General features: G+C 43.0%; 2 long non-coding RNA genes and 1 pseudogene across 3 annotated transcripts; all 3 read right to left on the bottom strand.

The window, feature by feature from the left end:
• Positions 1-511: 511 nt before the first annotated feature.
• Positions 512-6,156, bottom strand: LOC123452417. Of its 2 annotated transcripts, none has more exons than XR_006632596.1 (3): positions 6,068-6,156; positions 1,605-1,824; positions 512-960 (listed from the first exon to the last, which is right to left on the bottom strand). It is a non-coding gene; the product is annotated as an uncharacterized LOC123452417 (long non-coding RNA). The 2 variants fall into 2 exon arrangements; XR_006632597.1 differs by having other exon boundaries at positions 1,605-1,812.
• On the bottom strand, positions 6,147-7,704 carry LOC123452418. Its single transcript, XR_006632598.1, has 3 exons — positions 6,649-7,704; positions 6,464-6,557; positions 6,147-6,240 (listed from the first exon to the last, which is right to left on the bottom strand). It is a non-coding gene; the product is annotated as an uncharacterized LOC123452418 (long non-coding RNA).
• A 559-nt stretch (positions 7,705-8,263) lies between these two features.
• LOC123452416 lies at positions 8,264-12,356 on the bottom strand (annotated as a pseudogene).
• Positions 12,357-14,069: the final 1,713 nt, after the last annotated feature.

The raw sequence follows: 14,069 nt of genomic DNA, 5'->3' as shown, positions 1-14,069 counted from the left end.
GAGTACTTTCATTGCACAGAGTAAAATGAGTGAATATACACTCTAAAATATGTCTATATACATTTGTATGTAATTCCTTAATGAAACTTTTAAAAAGACTTATACTCCCTCCGTCCGAAAATACTTGTCCTAAAAATGTATAAAATGGATGTATCTATAACTAAAATAAGTCTAGATACATCTATTTCTAGGACAAGTATTTTCAGACGAAGGGTGTATTTAAGAACAAAGGGAGTACATAAATACTCGAATCTATAAATAAAAAACATAGGCAACATCAGTAACAACGGCAAGGGGTGTTGTACAACTGGGGCGGTGCTGAGGCAAAAATATAGGCAACATCAGTAACATCTGTAAGCTCGGCCTGCGATTGCAACATCACCGACGTTGCGGTGCAAGGCGAAGGGGGCGCTGAGGGAAACACAAACAGAGGTAACGCTAAATTCGCCGTGTAAGAAAAAAGGGCAGCACAAATCGATCATCCCTGGATACTTCATAAAGAAAAGAGGTAGCACGAACCAATTCACTTCACTTTGTTATCGCTCATGGAGTAGAACAACACTTGCGCATAGTTTCCAAATGCCTGGCTGGTTCAACTATGCATTCCACACGCTTGTAGCAACAACAGCTACAGCCATGGGCATGCATACAACATCACAGTCACTTCTAACGTCTCACACAATGATCTATATGCCGCAAAGGCACCAAATCATCGTCGTATGGAAATAAACTCTAGGTCAATTCCACACGCCACGATTGCAGACCAACCACATGTGGCCAGCTGTCGAGTTACAGCGCAACCTCAAACAGCGCCATCTCGATTCCTCAGCACGGCACACCGACACCGGCCTGGCCTCCAGTAACAGCACCACCAGCAGTACTCTCTGTTATGATGGCTATCTCCGGGTTCTTGCACTTGCAGTTGTTCCAGCATCTCCTTCCCATCGCATTCCCTGGTACCTACCCAACATATACATACTCAGGTTGTAGATATATATTCTGGAGCTTATCAGCAAAGCAGACAATACATCTTACTATTTGGAAACACTTGTTAAATTTCTTACGGGAAAAACACGGCAAGTAGTACTAGGATTTAAGGACCACATGTTGGAGAAATCAACCCTCAGAACTCTATTCTTTTTTTTCGAATTAAGCTGCTTCAGGCCCATTTCATATTGCATGACACCAATAAACAACAATGTCCGGTACAGTCGCCTACAAAAGGTAGTTCGTAATAGGCAAATCCCTTTTCTGAAAACCGACAGGAAACACGACCCAAAACCCATGCTTCATCCAACATTCATACAAAACAAACTAGAAAGCACAACTCCTTAGGAGACCAAACGTCTCTTAACTACCACAATGTTAGACGCATGTCAACATATTGAGCTTGTGCAGAAAGTTCAACTGCACCCAACCACAGTTATATTCATGAGCTTGATATATGCTTTCCCAAAAGCATGGAAAAGGTAACAAGCTATCAAACCATGTAAATGAAAAATACCAATCACAATATGAACGGAGGGAAGGGAGTATCAGACAAGTTGTTAGATAAAAATAAAAGGAAGGAGATACAAATGAATAGGATGCAATAGAAAGCTTACCACTTGCTACTGGTGGTGGTGACGATAATGATATATGCACGCGGACTAGAGATCCATGTCTTCGAAGCACACACCCTCTCAATTTGAAATGTCTTGATGTCCAGTGAGAAACAACCAGAATCAGGAGATAGGTTTCCGTCATCATATAGGAACAAGTGCCTCCCAATTAAACCCGCAAACCAGTACATAGACCCACTGGAATTGTCTCCTGCAGGATAAACTGACTATAACTCGCACCATTGCTTCTCTAAACTGACTATAACTCGCACCATTGCTTCTCATGACGGTATAAAATTTAAGTTCAGTTCCGCATTCTCCGCGCACAAACACCCTGGGTCTGCCTTCCCATGCTACCATAGTTTTTATACTGAAAAACGCTCCTGCTTCAGGAGGACTGTTGTAGCGACCCGGCCCGGTAAGGATCAGAGTCTTTGTGCTTACTATGCTAGTCCTTGGATCGACTTGCTAGCACACACAGTAGTCGATGAAATAACATGTATCTGTATTACATCGATAGTCCAGGAATGAAATATTTATTACAATAATGTGGCCTAAGGCCAAATAAAACAAATATTGTGGAAGCAAAGAAGTGTAACGAGTCCATCAACTCCACGAACAAAACCTGAGTATAGAACATCGATCTATCGCACCTTAATCCTCGTCGGATAAATCTGCAACATAATAGGTTGCAGCCGTGTAGGTCAGTACATAGAATGTGCTGGCAAGTCACATCATAAGAATGTAATGAGCCTGCTTGTACATGCAATTTGACTGGTGGAAAGCTCCAAGTCTAATTTTGCATAAAGCTAGTTTTTTCCTATCAAAATAATTATTCTACTTCTACAAATAGCATAAGACTGAGATGGCAACCCGATCCATTCCCAAAGTTGTGTTAATACCCAATTGATTTAATTAAGAGTGATGAGATCTCTCGGTATTTCCACAACTTAAGGCTCAAATTGTCCGTAACCGGGGACATGCCTAATCGATTAGATTGACACTCTGTAGAGGTTGCACATTTTTCCCCACAAGACTCGGCCACCTCCTTGATCGGAAGATTGAGGCATATTCTTTCGAAAGCATCCTCTTTAACCAACGAATAGGACGATACACCTACATCATCTACATCTGCTAGCCTATCCCAGAAGAGGTCATACTATCTACTCAACTAAGCCAGAACCCATATTGGCTTGTGGCTGCACACGGAAACTTCTAGACATGAAAAGACGTTTGATCCCTTTGAGCCTGAGCGGATAGACCACTAGTGTGCATTCATGGATTCCTCATGAATGCTCCCATTGTACTTCACCACCATCCAAACAAATTTTCGCCCAGGTAGTTCATTAAAAGTGTTGTTCCTGATTACTACTTTGTCACTCATATTGTGAAAATACTTCTCAATCCACGTCTACTTTGGCAAAGCATTATAATCTAACACGGTGGCAATAAAGTTTGTATGGTTCAGACCTATCTCAAATGATCTACTGGATGCAAAGCATAGCCATCCGACTTAAATTCCTACCATGCAATCCTACCACGAAGGACTATGTGCATATAAAAACAAAGGTAAAACAGGTATGATCAAGATGTAAACTTGCCTTCATGCTGGGAGTGAAGTTCTAGAGAGTGATAGTACTAAGCTTCGCACTCCGGACAATCTATCGCAAAAGTAAAATAAATACACACAAACAAACATTCATACAATCCAAACTAACATGCAACACAAATATTCGCAAAAGCCTTGATGCTGTAAACTTGCCTTGATGCTGTGTTGCATGTTACTTTGGATTGTATAACTATTTGTTTGTGTGAATTTATTTTACTTTTGCGACAGATTGTCCGGAGTGCGAAGCAGAATACTAGCACTCTCTAGAACTTCACTCCTAGCACAAGGCAAGTTTACATCTTGATCATACCTGTTTTACCTATGTTTTTATATGCACATAATCCTTTGTGGTAGGATTGCATGGTAGAAATTTAAGCCGGATGGCTATGCTTTGCAACCGGTAGTTCATTTGAGATAGGTCTGAACCATACAAACTTTGTCGTCACCGTGTTAGATTATAATGCTTTGCCAAAGTAGACGTGGATTGGGGAGTATTTTCACATTGAAATATGAGTGACAAAGTAGTAATCAGGACCAACATGTTTAATGAACTACCTGGGCAGAAATTGGTTTGAATGGTGGTGAAGTACAACGGAAGCATTCATGGGAAATCCATTGGAGTGCATACTAGTGGTCCGTCCGCCCAGGCTCAAAGGGATCAAACGTGTTTTCATGTCTAGAAGTTTCTATGTGCAACCACAAGCCAATATGGGCTTTGGCTTAGTTGAGTAGATGGTATGACCTCTTCCGGGATAGGCTAGCAGATGTAGGTGTATCGGCCTATCCATGGGATAGAAAGAATGCTTTCGAAAGACTATGTCTCGATCTTCCGATCAAGGAGATGGTCGAGTCTTGTAGGGAAAAGTGTACAATCTCTACGCAGAGTGTCAATCTAATCAATTAGCCGTGTCCACGGTTACAGACAATTTGAGCTTTTAGTTGTGGAAATACCGAGAGATCTCATCACTCTTAATTAAATCAACTGGGTATTGACACAACTTTGGGAATGGATTGAGTTGGGGTTTTCATCTTAGCCTTATGCTATTTGTAGAAGTAGAATAATTATTTTGATAGGAAAAAAAACCAGCTTTATGCAAAATCAAACTTAGAGATTCCCACCAGCCAAATTGCATGTACAAGTAGGACATTGCTTATTACACTCTTATGATGTGACTTGCCAGTACATTCCATGTACTGAACTACACGGTTGCAACCTATCATGTTGCGGATTTATCAGACGAGGATTAAGGTGCGATAGGTTGATGTTCTATACTCAACGTTTGCTCGTGGAGTTGATGGACTCGTTATACTTCTTTGCTTTCGCGGTATTTGTTTTATTTGGCCTTAGGCCACATTATTGTAATAAATATTTCATTCCTAGACTATCGATGTAATAAAGATGTGTATTATTTCTGCTATTTCATCGAGTATTGTGTGTGCTAGCAAGTCGATATAGGGACTAGCACAGTAAGCACAAAGATTGATCCTTACCGGGTCGGGTCGCTACAACTGTCAACAATGTAGAACTCCGTCCTATGGGTGTCAAGCACCAGTATTTTCTTCCACCAATATAACACCCAGTAGAAGCAGTAGGACATGTACTCGCACACGTTGGACAATAACGACTCGACGGTAGCAAGCCAACACCTAGAGTGTTCCAGCCCAGGGATGGAATGGCTTGCCATTGTCCAGTGCTGGAAGAGAAGACAAAGGCGGCCATCATAGTTTTACACCACGCAATCAAGATAACTCAGAATGTCGTCTCTTCCGCAGTCTCTGCCTCCTCGTTGTTGATGTTGGGAGGCAAGGGGAAGGTCTCACACCCACACGTCCCTTCTATCCAATGGGGATCCTCCATGGAAGCGACTAGGTCCTCTGGGGTTGGCGGAAGCAAGAGATACAGTCGGTGCAGGGGGTCACAAACCACCATCTCCCTGACGAGTCTCCACTTCTCACCGGTGGTAAGGAGGAGGACACGGTCACCTCGGATGTCCATGATGACCCAACTGTGGGTGAGGTGAGGGAGGAAAGAGAAGTTGGCGGCAACAACGATGGCACTGGCTGCCGGCGCGGAGGGGTGGGGAGGGATGGCGGTGTGGAATTCTCGATGATCATCGAGGAAACCAAGGAGGGGCGGGGTGTGGACCTTGCAAAAGCGTCGGAGGAATGAGTGGTCAGCTACAATGTTGTGGAAGGAGAGGCAGGCGGCAGGGACAAGAAGGAGGTCCTCTAGCATGGGCAGGTGGATGAAGATGTCCATAGGGAGCTCATCAGGGATTGGCAACGAGGCAATTTTCAGGTGTTGGTGCTTCTCGATGCGAGCCTTGCACCGATACGCCACACCGCCACCGCCACCGTCCATTCCGTTGCTACTCTAATTGGAAACCCTGGTTTGGTGGTTTCGAGTGAGGGGTATGAAGACACTTGTAGTATTTTGGACATTTTTGTAGGGTCTTCTTACAGATGTGCCAATGCATGCGTCATGTCTAAAAAAATCACACCAAGCCCAATCACATCCCTTCCTAGCACATGCGACGGCCAAGATCTCTCAGTAAAGATTAACTTCCAGAGGGCTTTCATGGTGTGTGCTTTTTTTTCTTTCAAAACACAGGTAGTCCTTTCCTTACCCTTTTCTAAATATATATAGGAAAGCTAGTAATTTTTCCCTGTAACAACAAATCACACTCCAACAGTGCATAGCATTGAACAGAAAATTGGTCGAACATAAATCCAAGGACAAATTTGTGGTGCAAATCTGCTCACAGATGAAGTTAACCCAGGCAGCAGAATTAATCCAAAGGAATAATCCTAACCCTTTACCGGTCTAATGAAATGCTGGGAAGCAAAATCAGCTCACCTTCGCTGTCGTAAACCCGGACGTGCATTAGATTGTCTTCGTGTCCTTTGGAAGACTCCCTTCAATGACTTGACCCGATTGCAGATACAACATGTCACATCAGGGAAACTTCCTTTCATGCACCGTTCGCTGTCTTGACCTTGGGTCAACAAGAACCTTCCTGGCTCAATCACCTGCGGCACCCAAAAGATTTAAGTTTAAGCAGCTAGTTTTAGTTACTGGTGACAATACTAAATACAGCATTTTAACTACACAGCAAAAGTGACTGATTTTGGAGCATCAAGAATGCTTCCTACGGATGAAATACAATTTATGACTACAGTACAAGGAACTATAGGTTATCTTCACCCTGAATACTTGCAACAGCGTCAACTAACAGAGAAGAGTGATGTTTACAGTTTTGGAGTTGTGCTCCTAGAGCTCATTACAATGAAGTTCGCAATTTATTCTGACTGCTGGAGAAAAGAAAAACCTTGCATCCTCCTTCCTTCTGGCAATGAAAGAAAACGGACTTCAGTTCACCTTGGACAAGAATATATTGGAATTTGAAACAGATAACTCCAAGAAATTGCTCAACTGACAAAGTGTTGCTTGAGTATGTGGAGAGGGGGGGGGGGGGGGGGGGTTAATGAGAGAAGTTGCTGAGAAGTTGAGATCAATACAAAGCACCTGGAGAGTACAATTGATTCAGAATCATAGCAGGGAAACTGAATTTTTGCTTGAGAACTCGTCACACTATGACCCTTCTAGCACTGGACAGCATGGAAGTCTGATGGCGCCATATTTAGAAAGTGGTACATGATAAATTGCTTATGAATTCATCGATTTTAGCAAAGATTGAATTTAATATTTCCTGCCATAAATATCTTGTAAAGATGTGTCATTTTTTTTTAATTGTAACAAACCTCCTTACATGAATAGCAAACTTCTACGTATGTAACATGATTTGAAGTATTCCAGTATGTCTGTCAACAACAAAGAATTGTCTCTTTTCAAAAGAAAAAGAAAAACAGAGTTGCTATAGCCATCACCTTCCTCTAGGGATCTACTCCCTCCGTTCCTAAATATAAGCCTTTTTAGAGTTTCCAATACAGACTTCATACGGAGCAAAATGAGTGAATCTACACTCTAAAATATGTCTGTATACATCAGTATGTAGCCCAAAAAAGCTTATATTTAGAATCGGATGTAGTAGTGAACAGTTCTTCTGTAAAGACTCAGATATGCACCCCTGTATATATCTTCAATACCTTTTACTCTTCAACACCAACTTTACTTTACATCATGGAAATTGGTGATAAACTGATAGTATATCAAAGAAATTCCAGTATTTTACAACCACAAAAGGGAATGTGAATCAAACCTCAAAGCAGCACGGAGGGTGCAAGAACTTGCAGGCACTTAAAATTAGGATTGAACTGAAAACAGAGTATCTACCAGTAACAATATTTCATATGAGAATGATTGCACCAACAGTAGATAGTATCAGTACAATTGATGTATGACCTCAAGAACGACCGTAGCTTACAAAATTACATGGGAAATCAGCTCATAAAAGGTCCTTTAATATATAGGAAAGAAGCTTAAGATTTATAGGCTGGATGAAAAGATTCACAATTAACAATAAAAGGAGTAACTTACACACCTTTGTCATGTGGCATTAAAGCAAAGAATTCTGCTTGCAGTATCTACACAAGTGCACAACAAAATAAAGGAAATGTCGTGAAGTTTTGAGAACTGCTGATTTCACAAGTAGACAGATAAAACAAGCATCTGGCCAGATAGATATACATTACCACTTACCATGCATAGGGATTTGGTCCCCTTCCAACAACAGAAAAGGTGAAAGGTTATAACTTAAAACAAAAACTTTATTTCTTATTTCCACTTTCACTAAGCATAAGCAGCATGCAATATGTTGCATTAAGATGATGTAGTGAACCTTTCAAATAAATGAGAAAAATGTGTCTGGAGAAATCAAATAAATCAGAGCATAAATGGATAAGATTGTGGGCCTGGGCCTTGTGCACATACGCTGATAAACAAAAGGGAGGGGGGGATTGTGCATGACATAATTTTTGGATAATGTTCTATTAATTTGGTAATGACCACTTTGTGCTAATAAAAAGTAAATGATGAACAAGCAACCCTCGTCACTCTTGATATCGGTTATTGCTGCAAGGATATAGTGCGTCATGGATATGGAAACTTTCTTATGCATGTTCCATGTTGTTAAACAAAATCTGACCCATACAAAAAGGATCGGCACACATGTCGAGGGGTAAAAAACCATAACAAATTGCTAAGTTCTAGTATCCAATAGTGTTACAGATAATTTCTGAAATAACAAACTAAAACACAATCAGAGGTTGTTAGATACGATAACAAACTTTTCTCGGCCAAAGCAATCATAGCACATCCCTCCGTGAATATACAACAACAGACGACTGAAGGTCTCTATCAATCTTGAAGTGGGAGTGGAAAAACCTCCTAACCTGTCAACCATGACATATGTTAATGAATGCTATTCAAGGAGATAAGAGAAGGGGCAAAAATTGGCATTTAGTATAAACTGAAACTAATCATGGAATGTAGTATGGCTCATCCATTTCACTGAACGAGATGTAACAGTAACTGTGATAAACAATTATACAAACTATCAGAATTACAACAAATAATATCCTAACAGTATTTACTCTTAAAAATTTTGGAAACTCAGGTTACATGCTTTTATGCTTATCCTTACCACTTCACAAGAAATACTTTCTAGGAAGCCAGAAATGTTATTCTTAAGAATAGGACTATGATTGAAATCCACCTGAACCTCACAAGAAAAGGAAAAACATTCAAGTGTGACCTCTCTTTGACAATATAATTTTTTTTATTTTAACTGTGCCAGCTACATGTAGCCCTTGTAGAAGAAAAGGGTGCTCAATATCATATTTGTTGAAGCAAGTATATGGTAAGCTTCTTTGCCTGCCTTCCTTTCAAGTTGTACTTGCCATGAGTGTAATTTGACTGCTAATCCGTAAACAAAAATGAGCACCTGGTTTGCCTCTCAAAAAGAAAAGGCACATTGTTCTAAGGTGAAATGGCATATTACCTCTTGAAAGGAATCGCGCAGAAGCAACTGAATAACCTGTCTTTCTTCAGATTCAAATAACACAATGTGACTGAAAGAAGACAGATTTCCAAAAACCTCACCCACAAAATCAAGTGGGTTCATGAGGAAACGGTCTGACTCATCCAGGGTCCCTTTATTATCACTGAGAACATGAAAATTAAGTCAGGGGACATTGACTATGTCCTTCGGCACAACATAGTAACATCAAATGTTAAATCTACTTGACTAGAAAGAGTAAAAAGACAACCACCTGGGAGTACAGTCTAAAAAGCGCATAGGTAGGCTGCTATGTAAGGTAGAGTAATAAGGCGTCGAATGGCAAGGCATGAGAAAGAGGACACCCTTAACTCTTCCATTACGGGCTTCTTTTGACAGAAAAAACATAACATCTTCAGTTCCTCTCTGCCACAACAAAAAGTGCAGATAGCTATATAAGAACGTATCAACAGGTGAAAAAAGATCTTGGAAAGGAAAACTAATCAGAGGTAACAGTGAAACAAATTATTCCATAGAACAGGTTTTCCGTACAAAGTAATACGATCAACATCAGAAACAAGGCATCGACACATATACACAAAGAGAAGGGCTTACTTGATGGAACAGGGACATATATAAGGCCATCGGAACATTGGTTATGATGAGAAGAATAACAGAAAGTTGCAACCTTGAAAAATGTATTTTCCCATGCAGATGTTTACCCTTGAATTGCGACATTGCAGCTAAGAAGTAACCCGAGAACATCAATGCTAAAGGTAGCACCGGAAGAACAAACCTGTGGTATTCAATCTATTTATATGTGTGTGTGAATAAAGAAGATATTAGTTAATTCAAGAACTTTATAAACGAATGAGAAGAGGCGAATACCTGAACTCTTTGCGTCCAAGTATGCTATAAACCCCTAATACCCAGGCAATTAGACCTGAAAGCCTCCATTCTCGAGACTTTATGACTCCAAAAACTGAAAGTGGTAAGAACGTCCAAATCATAGATGGAAAACCTTGGGTGAAATACCAGTGGAAGACGTGTGTTCCATAGTAATCTCCTCCTGAAGAAAATAGATTGAATTTCAAAAAAATTAGTGGCACTATGACCCGGGAACCATACATCCACCAATCAAGGAATGTCGTTGCTGCAAGGACGATGGTCCTGCATAAATATGAAACAACAAGAAATTTCATATGGAAGTTTCATCAATTATGACAGAAAAAAAATAACTAAAAGAAGAAAGATGCGACTGTTGCCAATAAAGATAATTACTGACAATATAATATTCTTAATTTTTGACAGCTTCATCTTACAACTCTGACTATGAGGAAACTGCCTTGCTGCTACCTACAAACGTTGCATCTCCCCACCAAACCAAACCGCTCCATCCCCAAATGAGGCGAATGCCAACAAATTTAAAAAAAAAGGGGGGGGAGGGGGGGGGGGGGGGGCAACTTCCTAATATGTCATCAGCAATTCAGCATTATGCGTATCCAGTGGAATAAACCTAAAAAAAATACAGGGAAAGCATGCTAAAGGAGTCTACCAAGTATGACATGAGTTTAATGACAACTTCTTACTCTAGAGGAATGACCTCAAGAAACAGAAATCGGCATTTCGATTTTATATAAATGAAGTCCAACAGACCAACATACAACCATGTTATGGCACTTGTTGGCCGAATGGCGCACGCTAAGGCTGCTATGAGTAGCGCCACTCTTCTTGAATGAGGACTTTGGTAGCTGGCTCACTGCAGCTTTGAAAGAGCTGAAATTCCCTTGGAAGACTCGATTGCGATAAACCAATAATAGAGTCCAGCCACAGTCAAAACTGTCTCCAAGCTGTTTGATAGAGTCCGTGTAATACAGAAAAACATGAACCAGTTCACCAACTGCGAAAATAACTGTAAATGATTTGTTAAGGTCACCATCCACCAGGTAACTGCAATACTTTATTCGTGGAAGTAAAATCATGTCAACACAGATGAGTTTAAGGATACTGTCCACTGGGCAACGTGCTCGCTGAAAATAAGTTTGCAGAGTTTATACAAGTATAGATCTCCATACGCTGCAAACACTGACTGTAGAAGCCGTGGAGCCATCACCTACAAAAGAAGTGAATAAATGGACAAGAACATGGTCCCTATGTGCGGAAAATAGTAAACCTATTAAGTTAAGAGGGAGAGGGTGTGCCATATTAAATCCGCTGCCAAATTGGCTATAATTAATAGAAACAGTAGACATATTCTGAATGTTCTGGACGACATTGGCCTCAGAAAACAAACTGAATGAGGAATTCAGTTACCCTGTATCCCAAAAGATAACCTATTCACTGAGGTCCCATATTCCTGGAAATTGAACGGTAGGACCTATGTTGACTGACAGTTCGAACTCCACATGACCTGTGACTAGAATCACACACTTCTACCCTCCAATTCTGCAATTTGCTCAAACAAATTCCCAGCACCGATACTCTGTCAGTTTCATTTCCAAAATGCAGGAGTAATTACCATGAACCAGGGGGTATCCAGGTGAAGAAACGCCAGAGATTTGTAAAGAGCAGCGAAGATGAGCGGGTGGAGGTAACTTCGAAGGCCCCGCTTCCACTCCCAGGTGACGTGTCCGTACCTGCAAGCAGCAGCCAGAATCATCCAGCGCAGCAGCAATCTATTGTAGCGTCGAAACTTCAGAATGAGCGAGAGACGCGGGGAGAGGGCGGCGTCCAATCCTCCCGATCCCGCTAGCTAGCACCGCCGGGACGGGGGCATGAGCCGGCAGCGAGCGGCGGCGAGCTTACCCGAAGGCAACGCGGTGGGCGACCTCGAGGCACTGCCAGTGCTCGTCGGGGTTGAAGTAGGTGCGCACCAGCAGCGCGTTCACCGCGCGGAACGCCAGCGCGAGAACCAGAACCCGACGCTCCGGCCACGGCGCCTTCCCCGGCGACTGTGGCGGGGTACCTCCTCCTCCCTTCTCTGGGGGAGGTGGCGGGCCGGTGGCGTGAGGTCGCCTGCGGTGACTCATCGCGGCGGCGCACTCTCTGGGACAGGCAGAGGGGCGGGGCGGCCTCGGGCGATGCAGGCCGGCGGAGAGGGCGGTGCCGGAGTTGCGGGCGATGCGGGTCACGGCGGCGTCCGGCGTCGCGCGAGGGAGAGGCGAGCAAAGAGGTTTGCGGCGAAGGAGAGAATAACCAAACTACCATTAGGCCTAGTTTGTTTTGCGTGGGTCGGAGGGGTTTTCAGGGGATTAACCCCGCGAGGCCCGGAATCCTCGCGAAACCCCGACGGCCGTTTGATATGCGAGGTTATATGGGCTAATCCATTCGGGTCCTTTTCAATCCGTTTCTTTCCACATGTTTTAGAACCTTCGAGAAAAGGGTTAAGGATTTGGCTGCCCAACTCGTCAAAGACGTCGCCGCCCGACTCCTCCCCAAGACGTCGTCACCCGACTCCTCCCCAAATCGCCTCCCAACTCCTCAACGACAGCGATCTCCTCCAGCATTTGTACTACTCTCTCGCGGTAAGTCTTCGCCTCGCCTCGCCTCGCCTCGCCTCCCCTCCTCTCCTTTCCCCGCGTCGTCTAGGGTTTTATATTTGTCCAGCCATGGCTGTTGCCTCGTCTCGGTGGGTGGGGTGGGTGGAGCTCACCGCGGTGGAGACGGGCTCGTCGACGTAGGAGTCGCCGGAGACGCGGACGAGCGAGCACTAGTAGGAAAAACCTTATAGGTAAGAGCCTATTAATAGCGCTGGAAAATAGCACGCGCTGCTGCTACTTAGCAGTAGCGCTGGAAATACTATGCGCTACTGCTAATGTCCTTAGAAGTAGCACTGGCCCTATTTTCAGCGATACTGATAAACGGGGCCCAGCGAGGCCACCCGCAATAGCTATAGTAGCGGCGTTGGTCCTAATCCAGCGCTACTGCTAAGGTCCATAGCAGTAGCGTTGCGTCTCATCCAACGCTACTGCTAAAAGGGGCCCAACGAGGCCACCGATAGTAGCTGTAGTAGCAGCGTTGGCATGGTAAAAGCGCTACTGCTAAGTACAATAACAGTAGCGCTTATCCGGAACCAGCGCTACTGCTATGTTCAGTTAACACCCCACCGTGGTCTCAAAACTTCCTAACTCCCCCACTCCCCCACCCTCTTTCCTCGATCTCAAGCCGTCATCGCCTCCCTCGCCGCCGTCGTCGCCGCCGTCGCCATCGCCCCCCTCCCCTCGTCCTCGTCGCCACCGCCCCCCTCCCGCTCCGGTAAGCCCCTACAACGACCTTGATCTTGTTCACGGCCTCGTACCCACGTAGAGGGGTTGTTGTTTTCTCAGTTTGTTGGTTGCTGGTGGTCGGGTCCAGCAGAATGGAGGCATCACAACCCTGCAAAAAGTCATTATAGAAGATACATTGTTCGATTTGTACGCATCTATGTATATTTCAGTAAAAGTTCATGGAAATATATAGTACTATTTCCACCTTAACAGTTTTAATCTACTCTTAAAGGTTGGTAGTTATAATTAGAAAGTTCAATGCATGCTTTCTGGATAGTCTCATGTTTATTCTACAAGGGACACAGGGAGTAGTATGTTTGTTAGTTTATATAGAATGAAAATGATAAGACAACTTCATCGTTGTTTGTGACCACATAAATGGATTTAGTTCATGCTATGCCATGTTGATCATTGGTCATCTAAACTTGGGAAAAATAACCCTTGTCAGATGATCCTTGATCATCTAAAATTGTTGGTGTTGTTCACCTAAAGGTTGATGATTTCAAGTACTTAGACTTGGGGTAGTAAGAAACACCTCTTGCATAATTTAGGTTTAAAACATAAATCTTATTTTTCTAGACCCTAGAAGCTTAATAAGAGTTGAAGTTTTCCCAAAATATTGCTGCAAAGCAGGTAC

This window comes from Hordeum vulgare, chromosome 5H, assembly GCF_904849725.1.
Source record: "Hordeum vulgare subsp. vulgare chromosome 5H, MorexV3_pseudomolecules_assembly, whole genome shotgun sequence".
Taxonomy (NCBI): domain Eukaryota; kingdom Viridiplantae; phylum Streptophyta; class Magnoliopsida; order Poales; family Poaceae; genus Hordeum; species Hordeum vulgare.
Note: the sequence above shows the minus strand (reverse complement) of the source record. Positions and strands in the feature narration are given on the sequence as shown.